Genomic DNA, 7481 nt, shown 5'->3' with positions numbered 1-7481 from the left:
CTCTCTGTCAAATAAATAAAATATTTATTAAAAAAAATGCTAGAAATGATATAGTATTCAGCAAAGTTGCTAGATATAAAATCAATGCACATAAATCAGTCGCACTGCTATACACTGACAATAAGGCAAAAGAAAGAGAAATCAAGGAATCCATTTCATTTATAATTGCACCCAAAACTGTAAGATACCTGGGAATAAACCTAAAAGAGGGAAAAACTAAACCTAAAAGAGGGAAAGGATCTGTACTCTTAAAAACTAAAGAAAACTTAGGAAAGAAATTGAGGACACACACACTAAAATATCTATGCTACACAAAGCAGTCTGCACATTCAATGCAATCCCTATCAAAATATCATCAGCATTTCTCACCGAATTGGAACAAACAATCCTAACATTTCTATGGAAGCAAATAGGCCCCAAATATCCTAAGTAATAATGAAAAGGACATACAATTCTGGAAGCATCAAAATTCCTAACTTCAAATTGTATCACAAAGCTGTAACATCAAGACAGTAATGGTACTGGCACAAAAACAGACACATAGATCAAACAGAATAGAGAGCCCAGAAATGGTCCCTGAACTCTATGGTCAATGTATCTTCAACAAAGCAGTAAACAGTATCTAGTGGAAATCGGACAATCCCCTAAAAAAATGGCATTGGGAAAGTTGTACAGACACATGTAGAAGAATGAAACAGGGCCATTTTCTTACAGCATACAGAAAGATAAACTCAAAATGGATCAAATCTCTAAACATGAGACAAAAGCCCATCAAAATCCTAGAGGAGAACACAGACAGCAACCTCTGTGACCTTGGCCGCAACAACTTCTTGCTAGACATGTCTCCAAAAGCAAAGGAAACCAAAGCAAAAATGTTAGGATTTCAGCAAGATAAAAAAACTTTTGCACAATAAAGGAAACAGTCAACAAAACCAAAATACCAGATGACAATCAACAGATAAATGGATAAAGATGTGGTGTTTGTGTGTACACACACACGCGCGCGCACGTCTACATGTATACATATATGTATATATACACATGTATGCATGTATATATTTGTATATGTGAATATTTAATGAACTATATTATATCATATGTACATACACATATATTATATACATATACATATACATATACACACATCAGGGAGACAAAGTTTGTGACGCTTGCCCACGATGGTGACTCACCCTCCCAGACAACACTCCATGGCAACACTGTGAGAACACTCTCACCTTCCTCAGGAGAGAAACAAATGAGTGACCTGTGCGTTCCGTGCTCTCACTACTTTGCTGCTGCCTGTGGACATGTTTCAGTCCTGCCTGACACGGAAGGAGCAGGGAATGACAGCACCTTCTAGATGCACTGTGGTGGCTGCCCGGCCAAAGGGTGAGCATTTGTTCAACCAATGGAGAGACTACGGAGATGAAGCAAGAGAGGAAGATATCACAGACTCTGAAAAGGTAACTACATTTTGAGAACTGAGAAATCACACATTTTCAGACACGGCAAATGCCTAGAACATGTAAGAGCAGTCCCCAAACTGCTATTATTTGTGTTCATCTGTACAAAGCAAGTCCATAATCCTGGGCCCAGAAGCTGTTTTTTAAAATTCCCAAATGTCAACAGAAATAATAAGGCATTCAAAGTACCAGAAAAATGTGTTCTAACCAGATGAATGAAACAAATGTCCAATACTGGCTCTTAATTAATTAATAACTGCTTCTCTTCCTTTCCCTCTGCTTGTGTTCCCTTTCTCACTATCTCTGTCAAATAAATAAAATCTTTAAAAAGAGCGGGGCACCTGGGTGACTCAGTCATTAAGCATCTGCCTTCAGCTCAGGGTCCTGGGATCGAGTCCCACATCAGGCTCCCTACTCAGCGGGAAGCCTGCTTCTCCCTCTCCCACTTCCTGTTTGTGTTCCCTCTCTCTGTGTCTGTCAAATAAAATCTTTAAAAAATAATAAATTAATTAATAACTATTTATTGCCTGAAAAAGAATTCAAATAACCATGGTAAACCTGCTCATGGAGAAAGAAGAAAAATAGATGGGTAAGTAAATCTTATCAGGAAAACAATGCAGGACCAAAATGTAAATCCAAAGACACAGAAACTATAACAACCAACCAACCAGAAACTGGGATTTGAAGAGTACAATTCCTGAAGTGAAAAACACACCAGCGGCTCACCCACAGACTTGAGCAAGCAGAAGAAAGATTCAACTTCAAGATTTATTGTTTTGTTTTTTTTGTTTTGCAAAGACCCCTTGTTTTAAATTACCTGCTGAGAGGACCAAAGAAAAATGTGGAATAGGATAGTCTAGGCACTCACAGGACACCAGAAAGTGGTCCCATGGCTACATTAAGGGGCCCCCAAAAGGAAAGGAGAGGGAAAGGGGGCAGAGGGCTTACATGAAGTTCTAAGGGCTTGTGCTTCTCATGTATGTGGAAAGAACAAATTCAGCAAGCTCAGGAAATTCAAAGTGGGATAAATGTCAACACAGGGACACCTTGTAATTAGCCTATGAAAAAAATCAAAGGTGAAAAGGGAATTTTGAGACAATATGAAAAAAGCAATTCTTCTTATACAAGAGAGCTCCTATAAGTAGTGGGATTCTCAGTAGACCTGGTAGGAAGAACTGTATGGGACAGTGTATTCAAGCACTGAAAGATCAAAATATCCACCAAGAATACTCTATCGGGAAAAATTATTTTCCATGAAGGTAGAAATGAAGACTTTCCCACATAGAAACCCCTGTATGTTTACCAGTAGTCCTGTCCTACAAGAAATACTAAAGGAAGTACTTCTAGTTGTAATAAAAGGATTCTAAACAGAAACTAAAACCACAAGACAACATAAAGCTCTCAACTAAATATAAATATTTCCAAGATTATAGAAACCCACAGTGTTGTAATAAGGTAGCACAGGTTGCTTTCATTTCTACCTCAAAATATTTTTAAAAAGCACAAGACATAATAAATATAGGTAATAAAGCACACAACATAAAAGATAGGATTTGTGATATTAGAAACAAGGTGTGTGCAGGAATGGAGATAAGCAGAATAATTTTGGATGCAGTTGAGACTATCAGTTTAGTTATTTTTTTTTTAAAGATTTTATTTATTTGACAGAGATCACAAGTAGGCAGGGAGGCAGGCAGAGAGAGGAAGGGAAGCAGGCTCCCCGTGGAGCAGAAAGCCCCATGCTGGGCTCAATCCCAGGACCCTGGGATCATGACCTAAGCTGAAGGCAGAGGCTTTAACCCACTGAGGCAGCCAGGTGCCCCAGGAAGTGTTTCAAAATTACTTTTCAAAAGTGTCTCTCATGAAAGGAGGATAAAAATCCACCAGTAAATAGATGATGAAATTATTTCTATTATGACAACTCAGGTAGGCATGATGCAGTATACACGGACCACTAACCAGTGAAAGAAATACACAAGATGAGTCACAGACAGATACATAATATTCTTGGCAAAAGGCATAAAGTGGGTTCATATTTGAGTAAATGCACATTGCCTTCAAATCTAGACTTAGAAATTGTTATCCTATATCAAGATACACAGTTAAGGGTGCCTGGGTGGCTCAGTGGGTTAAGCCGCTGCCTTTGGCTCAGGTCATGATCTCAGGGTCGTGGGATGGAGTCCCGCATCGGGCTCTCTGCTCGGCGGGGAGCCTGCTTCCTCCTCTCTCTCTCTCTCTGCCTGCCTCTCTGCCTGCTTGTGATCTCTCTCTGTCAAATAAATAAATAAAATCTTAAAAAAAAAAAAAAAAAGATACACAGTTAATAAGGAAACAAGAAGTAACTAAAGTTGTGGAGAGTCCCAGACAAAAGGAAGTACATGATTATGGAATTGCAAAGCCAGAGTAAGCCCAAATTAACCCAAATTTCTCCATTAAAAACATGAATTATTTATTAAGAAAACTACTAAATAAATAGAATTTTAAGCTGTGTATGCAAGAAAAACAAGCATTGAATTACTGACAGGCCTTCACTGACAAATTAATTAATTAAAATTCACACACACAAAAAAGTCTAATGATAATTTTACAAATAAGTGCTTAAAAGACTTGAAAAAAAATGTATCATGTTATTAATATATTCTTCCTTTCATCTGAATGTAAGATATAACTCATTCCTTGGAACCAAGCAAATTAAAATCCTTTTATTTCTATTTTTAAAAATACTTTATTTTTCTTGACAGAGCCCATGAGTGGCTGGGGGGGTGGTGCAGAGGCAGTGGGAGAAGTAGACTCCCCACTGAGCAGGAATCTGACCTGGGGCTCAATCTCAGAAATCTTAGATCATGCCAGGAGGTGAAGGCAAATGCTCAATTAGCTGAGTCACACAGACACCTTAATCTGTTCATTTATAAATAAACACCACCAATATGTAAAATATCCTGACAACTTCATAAAACATAAATATTTGGGATGAAATTCAGATACATTCTGAGAAAAGTAGATGAAAAGTACATGTTTAATTTTTAGTGAAGTAAAAAATTTATGAACAAAATTTTTTCCTTAAATATGGGGATTTTACTCATTACCTTGCTTCTTATAACTGACATGGCTACATACTATGAGAACTTTTGATCAAAAAAATAATGAGGATGCTTATATATAACTATTTAAAGATTTTTTTTAAAGATTTTTATTTATTTTTATTTATTTGATAGAGATCACAAGTAGATGGAGAGGCAGGCAGAGAGAGAGAGAGAGGGAAGCAGGCCCCCTGCTGAGCAGAGAGCCCGATGCGGGACTCGATTCCAGGACCCCGAGATCATGACCTGAGCCGAAGGCAGTGGCTTAACCCACTGAGCCACCCAGGCACCCATATATAACTATTTAGAAAATGAAAACGCACAGGAAAAAGTCACAGGAGCTTTATACAAGACAGAATTATGAACTGATGCAATTTTAAATAAGGTAGCAACTGAGACTTTATTAAAAGCTACAAATCCAAATGTTCTGACTCCACTGTGGCATTCATTTAGGTAGGAATTCTATGTTATTTCAACACTGAGGAATGAAACAGAGTGGAAATTTCTATATTAGTTAATATTAAAAAAAATAACTTTTTAAAAAAAGACCTTATTTATTTATTTGACAGAGAGAGAGAGATAGTGAGAGAAGGAACACAAGCAGGGGTAGTGGGAGAGGGAGAAGCAAGTCTCCCATGGAGGAGCAGGGAGCCTGATGCTGGGCTTGATCCCAGGACTCTGGGATCATGACCTGAGCCAAAGGTAGACACCCAATCACTGAGCCACCCAGCGCCCCCCAAAAATACTTGTGAAGGGAAAGGAAGCATTAGATTTTCTCATTTCAGGGAGGTGCTTTGTTATCTGACAAAATTACTGAGTCTCAGTTTTGTAGATTTCAGATTATAGCCTCCATAACATTGGAAAGCAAAAACCATTTCTGGTTTATGCATGTGGTATCTGTCTCCACTGTTCCCGGATTTCTGCACTAAACTCCAATATGTCAACCATGACCCGACACATTTCTTAGAGGAGGAAAAACACAACTTGCAAAGGGCTAAACATAGAGTTCCTCAGAAATAGGGAGATTTCTGCAGGCCCTCAAGGCAATGGAAAAACTCTCAGATTATGGAGGCCCTCCCTGTGAATGTGATGGACCATGACTGAAGGAGAATCCTTAGAGAATGAGAGACCAAGAATGTTGGATGGCATCTGCCCCTCCATAAGAAAGAGAGAAATAACACCACACTACTAAACTAATTTCTATTCAGACAGCTACTCAAACCACAGTTTAAGGTCTATCATCTTCCTTTGCATTTGGACCTCCCCTCTGTCACCCGCCTCATTCATTCCCACCTACCTGGATGGAGGGATACAGTATCCTTTCTCATCACATCCCTAGGCTCCCTCTTTGGTTCCAAAAAGGAGACCAAGTCTGGTTTTGACACAGTGAGACCTATTTATTAGAAAAAAAAAAGGAAAGGTGGGGCACCTGGGTGGCTCAGTGGGTTAAGCCACTGCCTTTGGCTCAGGTCAGGATCCTGGTGTCCCAGATGGAGTCCTGCATCAGGAATCCCTGCTCAGTGGGGAGCCTGCTTCTCCTTCTGACCTTCCCCACCCCCTTGCACTTTCTCTCTTAAAGAAAGAAAGAAATGAAAGGAAAGGAGTACTGCAGGAGATTCTAACTTTCCATTATGACTGTGCTCAGGAGAGAAGAGAGGACACTGCAAAATCAAGAACATGTTTTCCCAAATGCTGCTGAAAAACAGCCCCTTTACAACATGAAGGAGGGATTTCCAAAGTTCACATCCTGACCCTCACTTCCAAGAATGAAATACCATAATAAAGAGTAGAAATTGAAGTAGAAATGTGAGAAGTACCCATTTTATGCCCCTCAGTATTTAGAACTGACACTCATCTACAGAAGTGATGATGTTCCCTTAAGGGAGGGAAGGTAAATCTGAAAAGAACACATCATGAAGTTGCTTCTCTACATGTACAAACCTGTACTTACTTCCCTTTCTGCCCAGATCTGAAATCCAGTGTTCAAAGAGGAATCTCCAAAGAGACAGTCTTCACAGGAAGGAACAAAACCCTGAGTGGGGGGCGCCTGGGTGGCTCGGTGGGTTAAGCCTCTGCCTTTGGCTCAGGTCATAATCTCAGGGTCCTGGGATCAAGTCCTTCATTGGGATCTCTGTTTGGCAGGGGGCCTGCTTTCTTCTCCCTCTCTCTGCCTGCCTATCTGCCTACTTGTGATCTCTCTTTGTCAAATAAATAAAATCTTTAAACAAAAAACAAAAAACCCTGAGTGGGGTGTGGGAAATCTGGAAGGAGTCTTCCTCACCCAAGAATAGGAAGTGTCCATAGTTCTCCAACATCACATCCCTGTACAGTTGCCGCTATGTGTGGGTCAGGAATCCCACTCCTCCTGAGAGAATTCTATAGCCACATCCCTGAATGTGAGCTGTCCCTGAGCTGTCCCTGCAATAAATACCAGTCACCAATTGGCCATTGGAAGAGTTCATAATGTACCCAAGATGATACAGGGAGTTAGTTCCCTTTATCTCATTATAGTTTAAAATCTCCCCCCAAGCAGGAGCACAAACTCATTTAGGTAAAATGCAAAGCATGTAGAGAAGTGCTTTCTTGGGGCACTTGTGCCCCCTTGTGGCCAGCTCTACGGAAGATGACAAGGATCCACTTTCTAAATATTTACCCTAACCCCAAATAAAAAGAAATCATTTTCCCTTGCTCTGTAAATCTCTACTTTGGAAGTTATTTACTGTTACCTCCTTATTGGCTGCAAATTGCAGGGCTTTTTTGGTGTGACAACCCCTACCAAGTACACTTTCTGTGACTCACCAATCAGCGAACTCATGTTAGTTCAATTATACCAGGACAACTAGTTCTGGCTGAGGTGAATTTTCTACTTTACACAGGAAGATAATTTTTAACACAGTAATATGCTCTAATGGATTCTCTAACCTCGAGGTAAGAGGAT

Source organism: Mustela nivalis (assembly GCF_964662115.1).
Source record: "Mustela nivalis genome assembly, chromosome: 18".
NCBI lineage: Eukaryota > Metazoa > Chordata > Mammalia > Carnivora > Mustelidae > Mustela > Mustela nivalis.
This window is presented reverse-complemented; position numbering follows the sequence as displayed.